The sequence below is a fragment of the Canis lupus genome, chromosome 4 (genome assembly GCF_003254725.2).
Source record: "Canis lupus dingo isolate Sandy chromosome 4, ASM325472v2, whole genome shotgun sequence".
Classification (NCBI taxonomy): Eukaryota; Metazoa; Chordata; class Mammalia; order Carnivora; family Canidae; genus Canis; species Canis lupus.
In genome coordinates, this window is record NC_064246.1 from 29,678,031 (window position 1) to 29,687,999 (window position 9,969).

Genomic DNA, 9,969 nt, shown 5'->3' on the forward strand with positions numbered 1-9,969 from the left:
GCAGTGTGTAAACATGTCTTTTTCCTCATACAAGCTCCAACAAGTACGTTATAAAACTCTTAGATTTTTTCCTTAACATGATAGATGGGAAATTGTTTTCTGAGCATAATTTTCATTTGAATTCATTTTATCATGAGTGAGGTTGAGTATCTTTTAAAATATCCAGAACTGGGGAGCCTAGGCAGCTCAGTTGGTTGAGCATCCGACTCTCGATTTCGGCTCAGATCAGGACCCTGAGATCAAGCCCCATGTCAGGCTCTGAGCTCAGTGCAGAGTCGGCTTGTCCCTTTTCCTCTGCTCCACCTCCCTCTCAAATAAATAAATAAAATATTTTAAAAAAATCCAAACCCACTTGCATTTCCTTCTCTGTGACCTTGGTATTCATATGATTTACTCCGTTTTCTATTGTATTGTAAAGCTTTTTCTTATTAAATTGTGGGTGTTCTTTACATATTAAGGAAGTTCACTTTTGTCTCTGATATGAATTGCACACTTTTATCCCAGTTTCATGATTGTCCTTTCAATCTGCCTAAGATAGCTTTAACATAGAATTTAAAATTTTTATATAGTACAATATATCACTATTTCTATTTAATGTCCTTTTATGACTTTTGTGTTTTATACCATCCTTAGACAAACCTTTTCCCACTATGTAAAAATCTACATAGGAGTGTGCTGTTTGCCAGTTTTCACCGTGGCACGCCGCGGTTGGGGCCACAAAGCATAGAAGATGATGGTGCAGCCCATCAACCTCATCTTCAGAGATTTGCAAAAGAGATCTTGGATCCAGGTGTGGCTTTCTGAGCAAGTAGATATTCAGATAGAGGGACCCTACCATTGGTTTTGATGAATATGTGAACTTCGAATTAGATAATGCAGAAGAGATTCACTCTAAAACAAAGTGGAGAAAACAACTGGGTCAGATCATGCTAAGAGGAGATCTATTCCTCTGCTCCAAAGTATCTCCAACTAGAAATGATCAATGAAGTATGAAATTTCTCAAGAAGGCAAATATATATTTTTTTTTTAGGTGTCCTTAGTTGAGAGTGTAGTTCAAAAACATTTATTCATATTGTTTTGATTACCTTTAGGTTATTATCGGATGACAATAAACATTGTGGGATTGTTTTTATTTTAAAAAAATAACACACACATGGATTCTTTTTTCTAATTTTTCAGAGTTTCCTTCTTCTTCCTTTTTTTTTTTTTTTACATTTAAATCTTGAGGTTAAACATGACTACCACATTTTATGCTTTTTCAGTTGACTATCTAGTTTCCCCGTTGACATTCATTGCACAACACTTGTTTCCTTTACTGATTTAAAAAGTTGCCTTTGACATTCAGCGAAGTCCTAGATCTAGACCTAGATTCTGGACTTCCATTCTGTTTACCTGCTATGTTGGCATATTCATGAGCCCCCTTCTCATTACTGAATCTTTGCAATGTGCTGTAACATCTGCATAATAATTTCCTTTTCCTCTTCTAGATTTTCCCCTTGATTCTCCTTGACTCTTAATTGTTCTCTAGAAACTTTAGAATCAGCTCATCAGGTTACAAAAAGATCCCATTTGTGTTTCCTTTGTCGTTTATTTAATGTATAGAATAACTAAGGGAAAACCGATATCTCTGTGATCTTGATTCTTCCTACTCAGGAACATAGAACGTCTTTCCATTTGTTCCTGTCCTCTTTTGTGATCCCTAATAGCATAGTCAACTGTTCTTCATGGAGACTGTACCAGTTAGCTTTTGCTGTATAATAAACCATCCTCAGACTGAATGGTTTTAAAGCATCAACCATCAATCATAGCTTGTGATTCTGCAGGTTATCAATTTGGGCTGGGCTCGGCTGAGTGGTTCTTCTGCTGGTCTCTACTGGTCTCACCTAGGCTCGCTTGTGAACCTGCGATCAGCTGTGGGACAGCTGGCACTAGCAGGTAATGATGGCCTTGTTTGGGGAGGATAGAAATGGCTTGAGACTCTATGTGGAATCTCAGCCTCCAGAAGGACAATTGGGGCTTTCTGTATGATGTCTCATGTGCACTGAGATTTTGGATGAGCATTTTGAAATTATATGCGAAGCTGTATGTACATGTATGGGTGGGAGTGTGTGGGCACTCAGGGCACAGAGCCCATGCTTTTATCAAATCCTAAAAGGGGTCTGTGATCCAAAAGAGATTGAGAACTAAAGGCTGTGATCCTCCTGCTGCAGAATCCAGATAAAGGTTTTGTTCTCCCTTCTCAACAGCAGAAAGCATCCTCCAATCTTGGGTTCCTAAGTAATCCATCCTATGTCACTGTGAGCTGTGAGGAGGATGCTATTACCCTACCCATCCTCAGTCTGATGGAGGTAGCCTTTCTTCTGATCCTCTGGGATGAAAGCTCATCCTTTCAGACTCAGATGGGCCTCGTACTGACCCATCTCCTCAGATTTGGTTCTCCTGATGGCTCTAGCTTTACATCAGCTTGTAAGCCTCATATTCTGTTGAGAGGAACGTACATTTGTACAGCCTTTGTGGAGGACCACCTGCCGATATCCACAACAATGTTAAATGTGCATACCCTTTGACTCTGCAATTCTACTTCTAAGAATTTAGACCATAGATTATGAAACATATGTACAAAAATGGAATATGGCATACTAAGGAGATGTTTAAGTGAATGAACTCTAGCTATGTAAGCCAGCATGGAATTACCTCCATGACTTATTATTGAAAAAAGAAAGTGCTGTGGGAGAGCAGAGGAGAAGCTGACTCTGTCTCCCTAAACTCCGAGAGTTCAGTGAGAAATGGAGAACAGGGCTTTGGTCCAGTGAGAAATGGAGAACAGGGCTTTGGGCTCCAGCTCTGTGGCACTGGGCCCAGTCCCCGAGTGTGAATGGCAGGTGGAGGTGGCCGTGATGCCAGCTGGGGGTGATACTGACAACAATCTTCTAGTACATCTGAGTGCGAAGGGGCACATGTGCCAGAGACCAGGGTGCAGAGGCTCAGACCCACTAATCCCCCTTTCAGCAAACATTTCCTATGAGGGAGCCCTGTCATCACCCTTATTTTACAAATGGGATTGGGAATGGGTAAGAAGCCTGCCCAAGGTCACACTGGACTCCAAAGCCTACTCGACTGTAGACGTGCTCCAGATGATAGAAGGGCATCTTGCTAAGGGGCTGGTCCTCAACCCCACATGTGACCTGAAGTCACACAGTCCTTGGACACTCTTTAAATCATACTGAAACTGAGAATTTTGCACCTCAAATTTGCAAACCACTGAACTAAGAAGAAACAAGAAGGAAGGAAGGGAAGGAGGGTTAGAGAAAGGGACGGAGGGAGGAAGGAAGGAAAGGAGGAAAAAAGGAAAGAAGGAAGGAAGGAAGAGAGGGAGGGAGGAAAAAAGGAAGGAAATAGAATAGGCAGGAATAGACAGGCAAGTCTCTGCCCTGGAATAACTCTACCTTTAGCTCAGTTCCCTAGGACTAAAAGTCCAGATGACTGGAGAATTCAAAACTGTTCTACCAGTCTGCAGATTTTATTCCTTTATGAACCTCAAATAATTGAAGAATTTGTGCATGGTGAAGCTTAAATGGGAAAGCGCATCACGTGTTTTGGACCGAGGTCTAAATTCAGTTTGTAAACTAAGTGTTCCAACCATCGCTGCCCCCCGGAGAGCTGCGGGGTAAGCGGAGCCCCCAGCCCCGCAGGTGGGTGGGCGGGTCAGCAGGCGGGACCCGCCGTGGGGAGCCTGCTGGCTGCATTACCCCTCCTTCCCCAAGCAGGAGGCAGCCGCATTATCTCGCACTCAGCACCCAGGCCAGGGCTGCAGAGCCCCGGGCTGCAGTCTCAGCTCTGCCTCTTTCAGCAGGGCGACCTATGGGAAGCGGCCCGTTCTCTCTGCCCCGAGTGACTCTGCAAGATGGGAACGCTAGCAATCCCCCAGAGGAGATGCGTGCAAATGCCTGGGACAGTGCTGGGCACCAGCAAGCAGTGGTTAATCAGTAATAATTAATAATGTCATTGTTATTGTTTTTATGATCCAAAGTCGAATCTCAATGACCTACCAAGGTAGGAATTCTCTGCAGGGCCTTACTAGGCCAGTGGCTACTACTCTCGCTTGACTTGAAAACTATCGGCGGCAGGGAACCGACTACTTATCTCAGTGCACTGTTGCAGTAGTGAATAGTGCTTCTGGAATTTTAAGGAGCTTTAAGGCTGGAAACTTGTAAGTCACCAGGTTTAACTGCCTCCTGAGGAAACCGCGGTTCAAGAGGGGAAGATCTGATCAACGTGGCATAGCTGGTTAGATGGCAGCTGCTCCCCTCTTCTGCTCCTGATCTTACTAAGTCCATTTTCCTTGGTGTTTCTGAGAGCCTTGGTGCTGCATCCACCAGTGTCCCCCACCGTCCCCCAAAGAACAATTCCTGGAGGCCCCAGGCTGTTGGTTTGCTGGGCCTCTTCGGATCTCAGACAATATTAACGGTTCACTGATCCATCCACAGATCCCAAGATAAGAACTATTTTGGAAAAAAAAAAAAAAGAACTATTTTGGGTCTTCTGAGGGATGAAGGCTGAGTTCTCCTTGCTACATTCTGCATGACAGTCCCCTCCCCCTGCCTCGATATGACTCAGCCTCACCCTGCTCCTGGACACACCCTTTTGGTTGCCCAGAGCCCTCTAATCCCAGTGGCCTCTTAATCTCCACCTGGATCCCGCTTGAAGGTGCCTGGTCTCAAAACACAAACTAAGGGCAGCCCCCGGTGGCTCAGCAGTTTAGCGCGGCCTTCCACCCAGGGCCTGATCCTGGAGACCCAGGATCGAGTCCCGCGTTGGGCTCCCTGCGTGGGGCCTGCTTCTCCCTCTGCCTGTGTCTCTGCCTCTCTCTCTGTGTCTCTCATGAATAAATAAATAAAATCTTAAAAAAAAAAACCAAAAAACCACACAAACAGATGCCTGGTCTCTGGCTCACAGGCCCTAAAAGGCCAGTGTCCATTCACCTGCCTGCCCCACCTGGTCTGGATGGAGTGGTTACAGCTCACCTGCTTGGGGCTCTCTCTCCACCGGCTCCTAGCCAGTCCTTGTTCAGACTCATGTTCACATGGAAATGTCTTTCCTACTAGATGTCATTTCAAAGAGACATTTCAAGTGGATCCTTTGCTTGGTATATAGATGGAATCATTTCTATATAAGGAATTGGATGGTGGAGCCCATTTTGAACAGGTATTTCATGGAGCAGTGTATTTCATTGTGAATATATTAACGCTAAGGAACGATTTTATGCTGCGTTTACATCTGTCATCCAGAACCAATGGGCCGCGAACGCATGTTACAATCATAGGCGTTGTACTCAGAGGGATCCAGGCTTGATTCCTGGCTCTACCGCTCTCTGGCTCTCTCTGACTCTTAAAGGGCTAGGCCTCCATCATTAGGCCTCAGCCTTCTAATTGGGAAAATGGGAGCAGCCCCTACTTCCTAAGGGTTATTGAGGTTTAAAGGAAAGAATGCAAGCAAGGCTCTAAGCATAATGCCTGGCTCACAGTGAGAGTTCAAGTAATGTTTCCTCTTGTTATTATCAACATAGAAGCCATTCTGTGATATTCCTGCAGTTTCAAAGGATATCTTGGGATTACTTAAGGAATTCGGGCCTGTGGCCCAACAGTGTGTTTTGCAACAGGCATGACAGGACACTAGGACAACACTAATGACACAAGAAACAGTAAAATTCCATAATATATTTATTTTCAGTTTCCTAGGAAATATTCTGTAATACCCAGAACATAAGCCCAGCAAACTCGCCAAGAGTGCAGATGTTAAAGCTTCGTAAATGCTATAAATACCCCGATTCTCTACACATATGCAACATATTATTGCCGCATCTTTAACCAGTGGCAAGAAAACCCCTAGGTCTGCAGAATGTTTGCAATATTTGTGCATTGCTATGGAGACAGTATCAAAGGCAGGCACCCATAACATGAACAGGATGTAGGGGTTTCGCACAGCTAACAGTGATGGAAATAATTCTCACTCTTCATGCACCATTCTTGGATAATATGTGTAAAATATTTGGCCGGTGAGGCATGCTGTTGAGAACAATACTTTGGATGTTTCATCTAACACTGGTGACAGGCCGCTTGGTGAAATATGGGTTCAGGGACCTAGGTCTGCCATCAAACTGGCTGGGTGACATTGATGGTTACCTTGCTTCATGGGGACTCAGTCTCCCCTAGTGTAAGATGAGGGGGGGGGGTGTCTACAGTCCCTTCCAGCATTCTGATTACAGGTGGACTATAAACATGATTTCAGCACATAGCCTGTGTAGTTCAATGTCATTCCGTTGAAGTCGAGCAAAATTAAGGCAGATTTTTGGAGGCATCCAAGTTGAGCTATACGAGCCTGGACTTTCTTTTTCTATTGTTACCTGTCTTGTTTACAGACAGATAGATTCCAGCTGGCTCCCACACTCTCTTGGAGACAGGTTTATTCCCCCTCCAAGGGAGCAACACAGAATATGAGCAACTCAGCTCTTGTTGGCAAATTGTCAGAAATTAAATGAAAATCAAGTTAAGTGGGAATCCATGGGTGGCTCAGCGGTTTAGCGTCTGCCTTTGGCCCAGGGCATGATCCTGGAGTCCCAGGATCGAGTCCCACGTCAGGCTCCCTGCAAGGAGCCTGCTTCTCCCTCTGCCTATGTCTCTGCCTCTCTCTCTCTCTGTCTTTCATGAATAAATAAAATCTTAAAAAGAAAAGAAAAGAAAAGAAAACCAGGTTAAGTTAGCAAACTCACACTTCCTGGAGTCCTTCTGGAGAAGTCAAAGTTTAGTAGCAATTGACGATCGGGTCTTTAAGTCCTAATATATCACAATACCATTCATTTACATTAAAGATACTTGCTCACAAAACAACAGTGTACATTTTGCAAGAACGCATGCATAGCAGCACATTGCAATTGCTGCCTGGGAGTAGGGGCAGAAGGGACATGATGACAAAAGGAAATAAAACAAGAAAGGAGAAGACACTGGCACTCAAAGAGATAATGAAACTCACCCGCAGTGACATAGGTAATAAGTACCGGGTAACAATGTGAACAGAGCTGTCGCTCAAAAGCCAAGGACCCTACTCCACTACCCCATGAGGCCTTTCGCTCTTCAGTGAAACAACAGTAATAAAGGATCACAGCATCGTGACTTACTATTTATCAGTTCTCTCAGATGGTTGCTATGCTTTTACTTTGGAAAGTAAAGTACCTGCAAGGTTCTCTCTCTCTCTCTCTTTTCCTTTTTTGAGAGAGCTCAAGCAGTGGAGGGGCAGAGGGAGAATTTTAAGCAGGCTCCATGGTCAGCACAGAGCCTGACACGGGCTCAATCTCATGACCCTGAGATCATGACCTGAGCTGAAACCAAGAGTCAGATGCTTAGCTAACTAAGCCACCCAGGTTCCCCTGAAAGATTCCCTCTTACGGAGCTTTCTGTTTATTAGATCTTGTCTTTTGGGGTGATTTCATTTCCCAGTAGCAAGGTAAATTAATTCAACTCGAGTTTTCTGAAGTTCTATCAGGGAAGCAGCTCCAGTTCATTGAGATTTTAGAAGGCTCTAGAGGGATAGAAGGCGGAAAGTGTTTCAAAATTTAGTTCTTAGGGGCACCTGGGTGGCTCAGTTGGTTGGGAGTTTGCCTTTGGTGTGGTTCGTGGTCCCAGAGTCCTGAGATTGAGCCCCACATCAGGCTTCCTGCTTGGACGGGGGCTTGCTTCTCCCTCTCCCTCTGATGCTCCCCTATGACTTGTGCTCTCTGTCAGATAAATATATAAAATCTTTTTTAAAAGTTGAGTTATTAGCTTGATATACCACCTTCCCAGGGGTGGCCCCCCCCAAATCCTATGTCAGATGCTTTGTGAATGAGCCTCGGCCCAGTCTGGAAGATCTACCCCATAGTAGGCATCTATTACAGGAACTAACACCTAAGGAAAAAGCAAAATAAGAATATGTATTTGCTTTCATTTGCAAAATTACACACAGGAGGGATAAGTCAAAATTAATGATATCTGTTATGGGTAAGAATAAATAAAAGAGTAAATAAAGGGGGGATCCCTGGGTGGCGCAGCGGTTTGGCACCTGCCTTTGGTCCAGGGCGCGATCCTGGAGACCTGGGATTGAATCCCACATCAGGCTCCCGGTGCATGGAGCCTGCTTCTCCCTCTGCCTATGTCTCTGCCTCTCTCTCTCTGTGACTATCATAAATAAATTAAAAAAAAAAAAGAGTAAATAAAGGGTAGATCAAAGAGTAAATAAAAATAAGATTGATTTTGTCATATGAGTTTGGGAAGAACTATGGATAAAAGACGGGACAGGTGCTGTTGGACCCTCTTGCAAGGACTAGTTATGGTTTGTCTTGAGAACACATGTGGCATGGGGTGTATCTGCTTGGCGGCCTGGGAGGGTGAGATTTCCTTGTCTTGGCAATCTCACTCGTACATGCACATCGCAGTCTGCTTATTCAGTAAGAAAACTGTTTTCTTTCTTTTCTACATGTGTGGAGAGGATTTTCTGGGTTGGCAAGAGATTTCATGTTTAACTTTCCCTCCTAATGTTACCTGTAGGGAGAGGGTAGGGGTGGAGAATGCAAATATACCTTTTTATAGTTTTGCCTTTTGAACCTTATTGTTGGCTTATGTATTAAGGGAGATAAGATAAAATTAGCAAGATTAGGGAAAAAGAAAACCCTGAAATTGAATACCAATTAGCAAATGAACCTGAAACCTAACTGAATGCCAAACCAATTCATAACGTATTCACAAGGAGACAATAAATATAAGTCCATAATAGATGTCCTTATATAGTGAAGGGATCGAATGAGTGCAAAAACAAAAAAAAAAAAAATTTGTTGTCTGTAGTAATACTGGTTGATGAGCTGAACTCTTACAAAACTATTTTGTGTGTCTTGTAGGATTGAGTGATTAAGAAAACAAACTGATGTTCAAACTAGGGCTCTGACTCTTGCTGTTGGGAAGAGGAGACACAAGGAGGGCCAGAATTGCTGTGACAAGGTATCTGTATCAATTCCTGACTTAAAAAAAGAAAAAATCTATGTTCTTAAGTCTGTCCTCTGAATGATATAGCGAAGAAACCCTTGGCAGCAAGGGACAGACCAGACCTTAGTTTCTAAATACCTTTCTTCCATTAAATTAGAAAGCCAAACAGCTTGGCTGACTCTAGGGCCAGGGTAGGAAAATCACTGTTGAAAATACTCAAAAACGGATGAGGGCATTTCAAAAGGACACAGGAACCATCTGGAAGGGCCAACTTGGAACATCGAAATAAATAATGATAGAAATGGCTTATAATACGAAAACTTAAAAAGAATCCTCAAGTTCATGGTGAAACTTCCAATATTAAACAAATAAATGAAAGTAGGTGGAGCAGGGAGAAAGGGAATCTTTTCTTTGTGGAATGCCGACCAATAAATACAGAAGAAATGACAGCAGTAGGGGCATCCCCAGTTTATAAACACCATGGTAAAAACTGGTTGAGGCAAGACTCATCAATGCATCCTTCCACCTTGGGCAACATGTGGTCACCTGGTATTGATGTACCACCCACACAGCTCATGTTAATTCAAAGGGAGGGAAGATAACTTTAACACACACACACACACACACACACACACAAAAAAAAAAAAACAAAAAAAAAACAACAAAAGCCAACTTAACCAAGTAATGAAATTTAGGATCATGGATAATGGGACAAACATCACCGCATGTCTCTCAATGAGATGTACTGAAAAGGACCCGGCTGTGCTCCTCCCAGTGGGTTTGCCTTCAGTTTGATCACTAAAAGGCAGAAAAAATTGGGGGCCATTCTGCAACGTAGCTGGTGTGGGCGCAGCCAAAATGTCAGTTGGTAGGGACGCCTGGGTGGCTCAGAGGTTGAGCAAGGCAGGTGCCTTGGGCTCAGGGCATGATCCTGGAGACCTGGGATCGAGTCCCACAT

The 9,969-nt window shown here is 43.8% G+C and overlaps 1 pseudogene; it reads left to right on the forward strand.

Annotated features, from left to right (window-relative positions):
- The first annotated feature begins 604 nt into the window (after positions 1-604).
- LOC112651410 (small nuclear ribonucleoprotein E-like) lies at positions 605-973 on the forward strand (annotated as a pseudogene).
- The last annotated feature ends 8,996 nt before the right edge of the window (positions 974-9,969 follow it).